Source organism: Coturnix japonica, unplaced genomic scaffold, assembly GCF_054131305.1.
Source record: "Coturnix japonica strain WE unplaced genomic scaffold, WE-NBRP24 Scf060, whole genome shotgun sequence".
Classification (NCBI taxonomy): domain Eukaryota; kingdom Metazoa; phylum Chordata; class Aves; order Galliformes; family Phasianidae; genus Coturnix; species Coturnix japonica.
The window spans coordinates 362,211-377,428 of record NW_028188963.1 but is presented as its reverse complement, the minus strand read 5'-3'; the positions used below and the strand labels follow the sequence as shown (position 1 = coordinate 377,428).

At 42.9% G+C, this 15,218-nt stretch overlaps 1 protein-coding gene across 12 annotated transcripts in view; it reads right to left on the bottom strand.

The window, feature by feature from the left end:
* Positions 1-15,218, bottom strand: part of PSENEN (presenilin enhancer, gamma-secretase subunit) — a 71,553-nt gene that overhangs the window by 44,436 nt on the left and 11,899 nt on the right. The gene's annotated exons all lie outside the window — the stretch shown is intronic.

Sequence of the window (15,218 nt, the reverse complement as noted above, 5' to 3'; positions counted from 1 at the left end):
AAATCCCCATTTTTGCCCCAAATATCCATTTTTAACCCCAAAATCCCCATTTTGACCCCAAAATCCCCATTTTCCAATGTCAAAAATTGCCATTTTTAACCAAAATCCCCATTTCTTAACCCTCCAAATCTTCATTTTTGCCATCAAAAATCTCCATTTTTCATCCTCAAAATTCCCATTTTGGCCCCAAATTGCCCCAAATCTTCATTTTTCACCCCAAAAATCCCCATTTTTAACTAAAATCCCCATTTCTTAACCCTCCAAATCTTTATTTTTGCCCTCAAAAATCCCCATTTTTCATTCCCAAAAATCCCCATTTTGACCCAAAAACCCCAATTTTTCATCCTCAAAATTCCCATTTTGGCCCCAAATTGCCCCAAATCCTCATTTTTCACCCCAAAATCCCCATTTTTACCCCCCAAAATCCCCATTTTTTACCAAAAACCCCAATTTTTCATCCTCAAAATTCCCATTTTTGCCCCAAATTGCCCCAAATCCTCATTTTTCACCCCAAAAATCCCCATTTTTGCCCCAAATATCCATTTTTAACCCCAAAATCCCCATTTTGACCCCAAATCCCCTTTTTCCAATGTCAAAAATCGCCATTTTTAACCAAAATCCCCATTTCTTAACCCTCCAAATCTTCATTTTTGCCCTCAAAAATCCCCATTTTTCATTCTCAAAATCCCCATTTTTTATTCACAAAATCACCATTTTTAACCAAAATCCCCATTTTTATTGCTGAAAAATCCCCATTTTGACCCAAAATATCCATTTTTATTGCTCAAAAATCCCCATTTTGACCCAAAACCACCAATTTTACCCCCAAATCCCCATTTTCCAATGTCAAAAATCCCCATTTTTAACCAAAATCCCAATTTTTTACCCCCCAAAATCCCCATTTTTTACCAAAAATTCCCATTTTTCATCCGCAAAATTCCCATTTTGGCCCCAAATTGCCCCAAATCCTCATTTTTCACCCCAAAAATCCCAATTTTTGCCCTCAAATATCCATTTTTTTAACCCCAAAATCCCCATTTTGACCCCAAAATCCCCATTTTCCATTGTCAAAAACTGCCATTTTTAACCAAAATCCCCATTTCTTAACCCTCCAAATCTTCATTTTTCCCCTCAAAATCTCCATTTTTTATCCTCAAAATTCCCATTTCTGCCCCAAATTGCCCCAAATCCTCATTTTTCACTCCAAAAATCCCCATTTTTAACCAAAATCCCCATTTCTTAACCCTCCAAATCTTCATTTTTGCCCTCAAAATCCCCATTTTTCATTCTCAAAAATCCCCATTTTGACCCAAAAACCCCAATTTTTCATCCTCAAAATTCCCATTTCGGCCCCAAATTGCCCCAAATCCTCATTTTTCACCCCCAAAAATCCCCATTTTTGCCCCAAATATCCATTTTTTAACCCCAAAATCCCCATTTTGACCCCAAAATCCTCATTTTCCAATGTCAAAAATTGCCATTTTTAACCAAAATCCCCATTTCTTAACCCTCCAAATCTTCATTTTTGCCCCCAAAATCCCCATTTTTAATTCTCAAAAATCCCCATTTTTGCCCCAAATCCCCATTTCTCACTCTCAAAAATCACCATTTTTAACCAAAATCCGCATTTTTATCACCCAAAAATCCCCATTTCAACCCAAAAATCCCCATTTAGACCCCAAATCCCCATTTTCCATTGTGAAAAATCACCATTTTTAACCAAAATCCGCATTTTTATTACCCAAAAATCCCCATTTCAACCCAAAATCCCCATTTCTAACCCGAAAAATCACCATTTTGACCCAAAATCTCCATTTTTATTGCTCAAAAATCACCATTTTGACCCAAAATATCCATTTTTTAACCCCAAAATCCCCATTTTCCAATGTCAAAAATCCCCATTTTTAACCAAAATCCCAATTTTTTACTCCCCAAAATCCCCATTTTTTACCAAAAATTCCCATTTTTCATCCTCAAAATTCCCATTTCTGCCCCAAATTGCCCCAAATCTTCATTTTTCACCCCAAAAATCCCCATTTTTAACCAAAATCCCCATTTCTTAACCCTCCAAATCTTCATTTTTGCCCCCAAAATCCCCATTTTTCATTCCAAAAATCCCCATTTTGACCCAAAAACCCCAATTTTTCATCCTCAAAATTCCCATTTCTGCCCCAAATTGACCCAAATCCTCATTTTTCACCCCCAAAATCCCCATTTTTGCCCCAAATATCCATTTTTAACCCCAAAATCCCCATTTTGACCCCAAAATCCCCATTTTCCAATGTCAAAAATCCCCATTTTTAACCAAAATCCCCATTTCTTAACCCTCCAAATCTTCATTTTTGCCCTCAAAATCCCCATTTTTTATTCACAAAATCCCCATTTTTAACCAAAATCCCCATTTTTATTGCTGAAAAATCACCATTTTTAACCAAACCCCCCAATTTCCATTCTGAAAAATCCCCATTTTGACCCAAAATCTCCATTTTTATTGCTCAAAAATCACCATTTTGACACAAAATTCCCGTTTCTAACCCCCAAAATCCCCATTTTGACCCCAAATCCCCATTTTCCATTGCCAAAAATCACTATTTTTAACGAAAATCCCCATTTCTAACCCCCAAAATCCCTATTTCTAACCCCAAAATCGCCATTTTTGCCCCAAATCCCCATTTCCATTGCCAAAAATCACTATTTGTAACCAAAATCCCCATTTCTAACCCCCAAAATCGCCATTTTTAATCAAAATCCCCATTTTCCCCCAAAATTCCACCACTTCGTGCTCAAAAATCCCTATTTTGACCACAAATCCCCACTTCTAACCCCAAAAATCCCCATTTTTAACCAAAATCCCCATTTTTAACCCCAAAAATCCCCATTTTGACCCAAAGTCACCATTTTTAACATCAAAAATTCCCATTTTGACCCAAAATCCCCATTTCCATTGCCAAAAATCACTATTTTTAACAAAAATCCCCATTTTTAACCAAAATCCCCCATTTTTATTGCTCAAAAATCACCATTTTGACCCAAAATCCCCATTCTAACCCTCAAAATCCCCATTTTTAACCAAAATCCCCATTTCTAACCCCAAAAATCCCCATTTTGACCCAAAATCACCATTTCCATTGCCAAAAATCACTATTTTTAACCAAAATCCCCATTTTTAACCCCAAAACCCCCATTTTTATTGCTCAAAAATCCCTATTTTGACCCCAAATCCCTATTTCTAAACCCCCAAAATCACCATTTTAACCAAAATCCTCATTTTTATTGCTCAAAAATCCCCATTTTTAACCAAAATCCCCATTTCCATTGCCAAAAATCACTATTTTTAACGAAAATCCCCATTTCTATCCCCAAAACTCCCCATTTTTGCCCCAAATCCCCATTTCTAACCCCCAAAATCCCCATTTTTAACCAAAATCCCCCATTTTTATTGCTCAAAAATCCCCATTTTGACCAAAAATCCCCATTTCCATTGTCAAAAATCACCATTTTAACCCAAATCCCCATTTTTAACCCCAAAATCCCCATTTTTATTACCCCAAAAATCCCCATTTTGACCCAAAATCCCCATTTTCCATTGCCAAAAATCACTATTTTTAACAAAAATCCCCATTTCTAACCCCCAAAATCCCCATTTTTAACCCAAAATCCCCATTTCCATTGCCAAAAATCACTATTTTTAAAGAAAATCCCCATTTCTAACCCCAAAAATCCCCATTTTTAACCCATAATCCCCATTTCCATTGCCAAAAATCGCTATTTTTAACGAAAATCCCCATTTCTAACCCCCCAAAATCCCCATTTTTAACCCCAAAATCCCCATTTTTATTACCCAAAAATCCCCATTTTTAACCCAAAATCCCCATTTTCCATTGCCAAAAATCGCTATTTTTAACGAAAATCCCCATTTCTAACCCCCCAAAATCCCCATTTTTAACCCCAAAATCCCCATTTTTATTACCCAAAAATCCCCATTTTTAACCCAAAATCCCCATTTTCCATTGCCAAAAATCACTATTTTTTAACGAAAATCCCCATTTTTAACCCCAAAATCCCCATTTCTAACCCCAAAAATCCCCATTTTTAACCAAAATCCCCATTTCCATTGCCAAAAATCACTATTTTTAACGAAAATCCCCATTTTTAACCCCAAATCCCCATTTTTAACCCCAAAATCACCATTTCTAACCCCCAAAATCCCCATTTTTAACCAAAATCCCCCATTTTTATTGCTCAAAAATCCCCATTTTGACCCAAAAATCCTCATTTTCCATTGCCAAAAATCACTATTTTTAACGAAAATCCCCATTTCTAACCCCAAAAATCCCCATTTTGACCCCAAATCCCCATTTTTAACCCCAAAATCCCCATTTCCATTGCCAAAAATTGCCATTTTTAACCAAAATCCCCATTTTTAACCCCAAAAATCGCCATTTTTAACCCAAAAATCCCCATTTTTAACCAAAATCCCCATTTCCATTGCCAAAAATCGCTATTTTTAATGAAAATCCCCATTTTTAACCCCAAAATCCCCATTTTTATTACCCCAAAAATCCCCATTTTGGCCCAAAATCCCCATTTTCCATTGCCAAAAATCACTATTTTTAACGAAAATCGCCATTTTTAACCAAAATCCCCATTTTTAATGCTCAAAAATCGCCATTTTTACCCCAAATCCCAATTTCTAACCCCAAAAATCACCATTTTTAACCCAAAAATCCCCATTTTCCATTGCCAAAAATCACTATTTTTAACGAAAATCCCCATTTCTAACCCCAAAAATCCCCATTTTTCTTACCCCAAAATCGCCATTTTTAACCCCAAATCCCCATTTTCCATTGCCAAAAATCGCCATTTTTAACCAAAATCCCAATTTTTAACCCCAAAACTCCCCATTTTTAACCCAAATCCCCATTTTGACCCAAAATCCCCATTTCTAACCCCAAAAATCCCCATTTTTAACCAAACCCCCCATTTTTATTGCTCAAAAATCCCCATTTTTACCCAAATTCCCCATTTTCATTGCCAAAAATCGCTATTTTTAACCAAAATCCCCATTTTTAAGCCCAAAATCCCCATTTTTATTACCCCAAAAATCCCCATTTTCCCCCAAATCCCCATTTTCCATTGCCAAAAATCGCCATTTTTGCCCCCAAATCCCCATTTCTAACCCCCAAAATCCCCATTTTTAACCAAAATCCCCCATTTTTATTACCCAAAAATCCCCATTTTTAACCAAAATCCCCATTTCCATTGCCAAAAATCACTATTTTTAAATAAAATCCCCATTTTTAACCCCAAATCCCCATTTTTATTGCTCAAAAATCACCATTTTGACCCAAAATCCCCATTCTAACCCTCAAAATCCCCATTTTTAACCAAAATCCCCATTTCTAACCCCAAAAATCCCCATTTTGACCCCAAATCCCCATTTCTAACCCCAAAAATCCCCATTTTAACCAAAATCACCATTTTTAACCCCCAAAATCCCCATTTTGACCCAAAATCCCATTTTCCATTGCCAAAAATCACTATTTTTAACAAAAATCCCCATTTCTAGCCCCAAAAATCCCCATTTTTAACCCAAAATCCCCATTTTTAACCCCAAAATCCCCATTTCCATTGCCAAAAATCACTATTTTTAACGAAAATCCCCATTTTTAACCCCGAAACCCCCATTTTTATTGCTCAAAAATCGCCATTTTTGCCCAAAATCCCCATTTCTAACCCCAAAATTCCCCATTTTAACCCCAAAAATCCCCATTTCCATTGCCAAAAATCGCTATTTTTAACGAAAATCCCCATTTTTAACCCCAAAATCCCCATTTTTCCCCAAAATTCCACCACTTCGTGCTCAAAAATCGGCATTTTTAACCAAAATCCCCAATTTTTATTGCTCAAAAATCCCCATTTTTGCCCCAAAATCCCATTTTTAACCCCAAAAATCCCCATTTCCATTGCCAAAAATCACTATTTTTTAACGAAAATCCCCATTTTTAACGAAAATCCCCATTTTCCATTGTCAAAAATCCCCATTTTGACCCAAAATCCCCATTTTTCACTCTCAAAAATCACCATTTTGATCCAAAACCCCCATTTTTATTGCTCAAAAATCGCCATTTTTGCCCCAAATCCCCATTTTTATTACCCCAAAAATCCCCATTTTGACCCCAAACCCCCATTTTCCATTGCCAAAAATCGCTATTTTTAACGAAAATCCCCATTTTTAACCCCAAAATCCCCATTTTTATTGCTCAAAAATCCCCATTTTGACCCAAAATCCCCATTTTCCATTGCCAAAAATCACTATTTTTAATGAAAATCCCCATTTCAAACCCCCAAAAATCATCATTTTTGCCCCAAAATCCCCATTTCTAACCCCAAAAATCCCCATTTTTAACCCAAAATCCCCATTTTCCATTGCCAAAAATCGCTATTTTTAACGAAAATCGCCATTTTTAACCAAAATCCCCATTTTTATTGCTCAAAAATCGCCATTTTTGCCCGAAATCCCCATTTCTAACCCCCAAAATCCCCATTTTTAACCCCAAAATCCCCATTTTTAACCCCAAAAATCCCCATTTTTAACCAAAATCCCCATTTTCCATTGCCAAAAATCGCTATTTTTAACCAAAATCCCCCATTTTTAATGCTCAAAAATCGCCATTTTTGCCCCAAATCCCCATTTCTAACCCCCAAAATCGCCATTTTTAACCAAAATCCCCATTTTAACCCCAAAATTCCCATTTTTAACCAAAATCCCCATTTTTAACCCCAAAAATCCGCATTTTGACCCCAAATCCCCATTTCTAACCCCAAAAAACCCCATTTTGACCCCAAATCACCATTTTTATTACCCAAAATCCCCATTTTTAACCCCAAAATCCCCATTTCCATTGCCAAAAATCACCATTTTTAACCAAAATCCCCATTTTTAACCCCAAAAATCCCCATTTTTAACCAAAATCCCCATTTTTATTGCTCAAAAATCGCCATTTTTGCCCAAAATCCCCATTTTAACCCTCAAAATCGCCATTTTTAACCAAAATCCCCCATTTTTAACCCCAAAAATCCCCATTTTGACCCCAAAACCCCATTTCTAACCCCAGAAAACTCCATTTTGACCCAAAATCACCATTTTTAACCCCAAAAATCCCCATTTTTAATCAAAATCCCCATTTTTCCCCCAAAATTCCACCACTTCGTGCTCAAAAATCGCCATTTTTAACCAAAATCCCAATTTCTAACCCCAAAAATCCCCATTTTTAACCCAAAAATCCCCATTTAGACCCCAAACCCCCATTTTCCATTGCTCAAAAATCACCATTTTGACCCCAAATCCCCATTTCTAACCCCCAAAATCCCCATTTTTAACCAAAATCCCCATTTCTAACCCCAAAAATCCCCATTTTGACTCAAAATCCCATTTTCCATTGCCAAAAATCACTATTTTTAACGAAAATCCCCATTTCTAACCCCAAAAATCCCCATTTTGACCCAAAACTCCCCATTTTTAACCCCAAAACTCCCCATTTTTAACCAAAATCCCCATTTTCCATTGCCAAAAATCGCTATTTTTAACGAAAATCCCCATTTCTAACCCCCAAAATCCCCATTTTTAACCAAAATCCCCCATTTTTAATGCTCAAAAATCACCATTTTTGCCCCAAATCCCCATTTCTAACCCCCAAAATCTCCATTTTTAACCAAAATCCCCATTTCTAACCCCAAAACTCCCCATTTTTGCCCCAAATTCCTCCCAAAATTCGCTATTTTCATCCTTTGATCCCGCCGTCGTTTTTGGGGTAAAAAAGCGCCGTTTTGGGTTCTCCGAGGAGGGCGATGGACGGGGGAGGCCACGTGACCACGGCGGCGATGCGGTATGACGTCATCGGTGACGTCATCAGAGGCGCCGGGACGCAGCCCTATATATATATATATATATAATGGGGGGGGGGGGTCAGTTATGGACCCAAAATCGCCCGAATTTAACCCAAAATTGGGCTTGAAACCCATAAAGGTGTTGGGGGAGGTTCTGACCCATATTTAGGGGGTGGTTCCGGACCCAAAATAGCCCGAATTAGACCCAAAATGGGGCTCGGAACCACGGGGGGGGGCGGTCTATAAAACGGACCTAAAATAGCCTGAAATTGACCCAAAATGACCCGAATTGGACCCAAAATGGGGCTCCGGATCCACCTTAAGGGGTAGAGGGGGGGTTGGTTCTGTTCTGGACCCAAAATAGCCCGAATTTGACTCAAAATGGGGCTCGGAACCCATAAAGGAAGGGGGGGGGGGGGGGCTCTATAAAATGGACCTAAAATGGCCTGAAATTGACCCAAAATGACCCGAATTGGACCCAAAATGGGGCTTCGGATCCACATTATGGGGTAGAGGGGGGTTGGTTCTGTTCTGGACCCAAAATGGCCTGAATTAGCCCCAAAATGGGCCGAATTTGACCCAAAATGGGGCTCGGAACCCACGGGGGGGGCTCTATAAAACGGACCTAAAATGGCCTGAAATTGACCCAAAATGGCCCGAATTGGACCCAAAATGGGGCTCCGGACCCTCCTTATGGGGTAGAGGGGGGGTTGGTTCTGTTCTGGACCCAAAATAGCCCGAATTGGACCCAAAATGGGGCTGGGAACCCACCTGTGGGGGCGGAAAGGGGGGATGGGAAGGGGGGTGGGCTCTATAAAACAGACCTAAAATGGCCTGAAATTGACCCAAAATGGCCCGAATTTGACCCAAAATGGAGCTCCGGACCCTCTTTATGGGGTAGAGGGGGGGGGTTGGTTCTGTTCTGGACCCAAAATAGCCCGAATTTGACCCAAAATGGGGCTCGGAACCCATGGGGGGGGGGGGGGGGAACTATAAAACGGACCTAAAATGGCCTGAAATTGACCCAAAATGACCCGAATTGGACCCAAAATGGGGCTCCGGACCCTCCTTATGGGGTAGAGGGGGGGTTGGTTCTGTTCTGGACCCAAAATGGCCCGAATTTGACCCAAAATGGGGCTCGGAACCCATAAAGGGGGGGGGGGGGGCACTATAAAACGGACCTAAAATGGCCTGAAATTGACCCAAAATGGGCCGAATTGGACCCAAAATGGGGCTCCGGACCCTCCTTATGGGGTAGAGGGGGGGTTGGTTCTGTTCTGGACCCAAAATCGCCCGAATTTGACCCAAAATTGGGCTCGGAACCCATAAAGGGGGGAGGGGGGGCACTATAAAACGGACCTAAAATGGCCTGAAATTGACCCAAAATGGCCCGAATTTGACCCAAAATGGAGCTCCGGACCCTCTTTATGGGGTAGAGGGGGGGTTGGTTCTGTTCTGGACCCAAAATAGCCCGAATTTGACCCAAAATGGGGCTGGGAACCCATAAAGGGCGGGGCGGGCGGGGGGGGGGGGCTCTATAAAACGGACCTAAAATGGCCTGAAATTGACCCAAAATGGCCCGAATTGGACCCAAAATGGGGCTCGGGATCCACCTTAAGGGGTAGAGGGGGGGTTGGTTCTGTTCTGGACCCAAAATCGCCCGAATTTGACCCAAAATGGCCCGAATTGGACCCAAAATGGGGCTCGGAAACCATAAAGGTGAGGGGGGGGGGGGGGGCTCTATAGAACGGACCTAAAATGGCCTGAAATTGACCCAAAATGGCCCGAATTGGACCCAAAATGGGACTCCGGATCCACCTTATGGGGTAGAGGGGGGGTTGGTTCTGTTCTGGACCCAAAATAGCCCGAATTAGCCCCAAAATGACCCGAATTGGACCCAAAATGGGGCTCGAAACCCATAAAGGGGGGGGACACTATAAAACGGACCTAAAATGGCCTGAAATTGACCCAAAATGGCCCGAATTGGACCCAAAATGGGGCTCCGGACCCTCCTTATGGGGTAGAGGAGGGGTTGGTTCTGTTCTGGACCCAAAATAGCCCGAATTTGACCCAAAATGGGGCTGGGAACCCATAACGGGCGGGGCGGGGGGGGGGGGGGGGCTCTATATAATGGACCTAAAATGGCCTGAAATTGACCCAAAATGGCCCGAATTGGACCCAAAATGGGGCTTCGGACCCACATTATGGGGTAGAGGGGGGGTTGGTTCTGTTCTGGACCCAAAATGGCCCGAATTTGACCCAAAATGGGGCTGGGAACCCATAACGGGCGGGGCGGGGGGGGGGGGGGGGCTCTATAAAACGGACCTAAAATGGCCTGAAATTGACCCAAAATGGCCCGAATTGGACCCAAAATGGGGCTCCGGATCCACCTTATGGGGTAGAGGGGGGGTTGGTTCTGTTCTGGACCCAAAATAGCCCGAATTTGACCCAAAATGGCCCGAATTGGACCCAAAATGGGGCTCGGAACCCATGGGGGGGGCACTATAAAACGGACGTAAAATGGCCTGAAATTGACCCAAAATGACCCGAATTGGACCCAAAATGGGGCTCCAGACCCTCCTTAAGGGGTAGAGGGGGGGGTTGGTTCTGTTCTGGACCCAAAATAGCCCGAATTTGACCCAAAATGGGGCTCGGAAACCATAAAGGTGAGGGGGGGGGGGCTCTATAAAACAGACCTAAAATGGCCTGAAATTGACCCAAAATGACCCGAATTGGACCCAAAATGGGGCTCCAGACCCTTTTTAAGGGGGGGGTGGGGGGCTGGTTCTGTTCTGGACCCAAAATAGCCCGAATTTGACCCAAAATGGGGCTGGGAACCCACCTGTGGGGGCGGAAAGGGGGGAGGGGAAGGTGGGGGGGCTCTATAAAACAGACCTAAAATGGCCTGAAATTGACCCAAAATGGCCCGAATTGGACCCAAAATGGGGCTCCGGACCCTCCTTAAGGGGTAGAGGGGGGGTTGGTTCTGTTCTGGACCCAAAATTGCCCGAATTAGCCCCAAAATGGCCCGAATTTGACCCAAAATGGGGCTCGGAACCCATAAAGGGGGGGGGGGGGGGCTCTATAAAACGGACCTAAAATGGCCTGAAATTGACCCAAAATGGCCCGAATTGGACCCAAAATGGGGCTCCAGACCCTCCTTATGGGGTAGAGGGGGGGTTGGTTCTGTTCTGGACCCAAAATAGCCCGAATTTGACCCAAAATGGGGCTGGGAACCCATAAAGGGCGGGGAGGGGGGGGGGGGGGGGGGGGCTCTATAAAACGGACCTAAAATAGCCTGAAATTGACCCAAAATGACCCGAATTGGACCCAAAATGGGGCTCCAGACCCTCCTTAAGGGGGGGATGGGGGGTTGGTTCTGTTCTGGACCCAAAATAGCCCGAATTTGACCCAAAATGGGGCTGGGAACCCACCTGTGGGGGCGGAGCTTTCCGATTCTTTCCGATCCCTTTACGACGTTTCCGACACCGACAGAACCGCCCCATTATGGATATAGGGGGAAGGGGGGGTTAATGACCCGAAATTGCCTGAATTTAACCCAAAATTTGGGGGTTTTTGGGTTTTTTGGGGGGTTTTGAAGCGAAATGGAAGGATTTGGAGGCAAAATGATGGAGGGAAAAGAGGGAAAATAAAGGGTTTGTTAATGGGGTGGGAAGGAAATGAGCCCAAAATGAGCAGAAATGAGCCCAAAATGACCCAGAATGACCCAAAATGACCCAGAAAGTCCCAAAATGACACAAATGAGCCCAAAAAGTCCCAAAATGACCCAAAATGATCCTAAATGACCCCAAAAGGACCCATAATGATCCCAAATGACCAAAATGACCCAAAATGAGCCCAAAAATGCATAAAATGACCCCAAAATGAGCATAAATTTCCCAAATGGACCCAAAATGAGCCCAAAATGGCCCTAAATGATCCTAAATGACCATAAATGACCCCAAAATGATACTAAATTACTCCAAAATGACCCAAAATGATCCCGTAATAATCCCAAATGACCCAAAAAGGACCCAAAATAAGCCAAAATGAGCCCAAAATGATCCCATAATGATCCAAAATGGCCCAAAATGAGCCCAAAATGACCCAAAATGAGTCCAAAAATGCATAAAATGACCCCAAAATGAGCCCATAATGATCCCAAATGACTCAAAAAGGCCCAAAATGACCCAAAATGAGCCCATAATGATCCCAAATGACTCAAAAAGGCCCAAAATGACCCCAAAATGAGCCCAAATGACCCCAAAATGAGCATAAATGACCCCAAAAGACCCCAAAATGGCCCTAAATGATCCCAAATGACCCAAAATGAGCCCAAAAGGGCCCAAAATATCCCATAAAATGACCCAAAATGAGCCCAAAATGGCCCTAAATGATCCTAAATGACCCCAAAATGAGCCCATAATGATCCCAAATGACCCCAAAAGGCCCAAAATGACCCAAAATGAGCCCAAAAATGCATAAAATGACCCCCAAATGAGCATAAATTTCCCAAATGGACCCAAAATGAGCCCAAAATGGCCCTAAATGATCCTAAATGACCATAAATGACCCCAAAATGATCACATAATGATACAAAATGGCCCAAAATGAGCCCAAAATGAGTCCAAAAATGCATTAAATGACCCCAAAATGAGCCCATAATGAGCCCAAATGACCCAAAAAGTCCCAAAATGACCCAAAATGAGCCCAAAATGATCCCAAATGACCCAAAAAGGACCCAAAATAAGCCAAAATGAGCCCAAAATGATCCCATAATGATCCCAAATGACCCAAAAAGACCCAAAATGAGCCCAAAATGATCCTAAATGACACTAAATGACCCCAAAATGAGCCCATAATGATCCCAAATGACTCAAAAAGGCCCAAAATGAGCCCAAAATGAGCCCAAATGACCCCAAAATGAGCATAAATGACCCCAAAAGGACCCATAATGAGCCCAAATGACCCAAAAATATCCCATAAAATGACCCAAAATGAGCCCATAATGATCCCAAATGACACTAAATGACCCCAAAATGAGCCCATAATGATGCCAAAATGACCCAAAATGAGCCCATATTGATCCCAAATGACACTAAATGACCCCAAAATGAGCCCATAATGGGCCAAAATGACCCCAAAAAGGACCCAAAATGAGCCCAAATGACCCAAAATGAGCATAAATGACCCCAAAAGGACCCATAATGATCCCAAATGACCCAAAATGAGCCCAAAAGGGCCCGAAATATCCCATAAATTGACCCAAAATGAGCCCAAAATGATCCCAAATGACCCCAAAAGACCCAAAATGAGCCCAAAATGATCCTAAATGACCCCAAAATGATACTAAATTACTCCAAAATGACCCCAAAATGATCCCATAATGATCCCAAATGACCCAAAAAGTCCCCAAAAGAGCCCAAAATGATCCCAAATGACACTAAATGACCCCAAAATGAGCCCATAATGATCCCAAATGACCCCAAAAGGCCCAAAATGACCCAAAATGACCCAAAATGAGCCCATAATGATCCCAAATGACCCCAAAAGACCCAAAATGAGCCCAAAATTGCCCCTTTTCCCCCAAAATCACTCATTTCCCCCCCAAAATTGCCCCATTTACCCCCCCTTCACCCCCATTACCCCCCAAATTTCCCCCAATTCCCCCCAAAATTGCCCCATTTCTCCCCAAAATTGCCCAATTTCTCCCCATTTCCCCCCCAAATTGCCCCAACTTCCCCCTATTTTACCCCATTTTCCCCCAAAAATTGCCCAATTTCCCCCCAAATCTCCCCTTTTCCCCTATTTCTTCCCCAAATCCCCCCATTTCCCCCCAAATTGCCCCATTTCCCCCCCAAAATTGCCCAATTTCCCCTATTTTACCCCATTTCCCCCCATTTCCTCCCCAAATCCCCCATTTCCCCCCAAAATTGCCCCATTTCCCCCTATTTCCTCCCCAAATTACCCCATTTCCCCCCAAAATTGCCCAATTTCCTCCCATTTCCCCCTATTTTACCCCATTCCTCCTCCATTTCCCCCCCAAAATGCCCAATTTCCCCCCAAAATTGCCCAAATTCCCCCAAATTCCCCCATTTCCCCCCCAAATCTCCCCATTTCCCCCCAAAAATTGCCCCATTTCTCCCCCAAAATTACCCATTTTCCCCCTATTTTACCCCATTTCCCCCGCAAAATTGCCCAATTTCCCCCTATTTTACCACGTTTCCCCCCATTTACTCCCCAAATCCCCCCAATTCCCCCCAAAAATGCCCAATTTCCCCCCAAATTGCCCCATTTCCCCCTATTTCCTCCCCAAATTACCCTATTTCCCCCCAAAATTGCCCAATTTCCCCCCAAAATTGCCCCATTTCTCCCCACAAATTGCCCCATTTCCCCCTATTTTACCCCATTTCCCCCCAAAATTGCCCCATTTCTCCCCCCAAAATGCCCCATTTCCCCCTATTTTACCCAATTTCCCCCCGTTTCCCCCCATTTCCCCCCAAAATTGCCCAATTTCCCCCAACATCTCCCCATTTCCCCCCATTTTCCCCCCCAAAATTGCCCCATTTCCCCCCAAAATTGCCCAATTTCCCCCAAAATTGCCCCATTTCCCCTTATTTTACCCCATTTCCCCCCAAAATTGCCCAATTTCCCTCTATTTTACCCCGTTTCCCCCCATTTCCCCCCCAAAAATTGCCCAATTTCCCCCCAAATCTCCCCATTTCCCCCCCAAATTACCCCATTTCCCCCCAAAATCGCCCTATTTCCCCCATTTCCCCCCATTTCCCCCAAAATTGCCCCATTTCTCCCCCCAAATTGCCCCATTTCCCCCCCAAATTGCACCATTTCTCCCCCAAAATTACCCAATTTCCCCCTATTTTACCCCATTTCCCCCCAAAATTGCCCAATTTCCCCCTATTTTACCCAATTTCCCCCCATTTCCCCCATTTTCCCCCAAAATTGCCCAGTTTCCCCCTATTTTACCCAATTTCCCCCCATTTCCCCCCATTTTCCCCCAAAATTGCCCAATTTCCCCCCAAAATTGCCCCATTTCCCTCCAAATTCCCCCATTTCCCCCCAAAATTGCCCCATTTCCCCCTATTTTACCCCATTTCCCCCCAAAATTGCCCAATTTCCTCCCATTTCCCCCTATTTTACCCCATTCCTCCTCCATTTCCCCCCCAAAATGCCCAATTTCCCCCCCAAAATTGCCCAAATTCCCCCAAATTCCCCCATTTCCCCCAAAATTGCCCCATTTTCCCCCTATTTTACCCCATTTCCCCCCATTTCCCCCCCAAATCCACCAATTTCCCCCCCATATTTCCCCT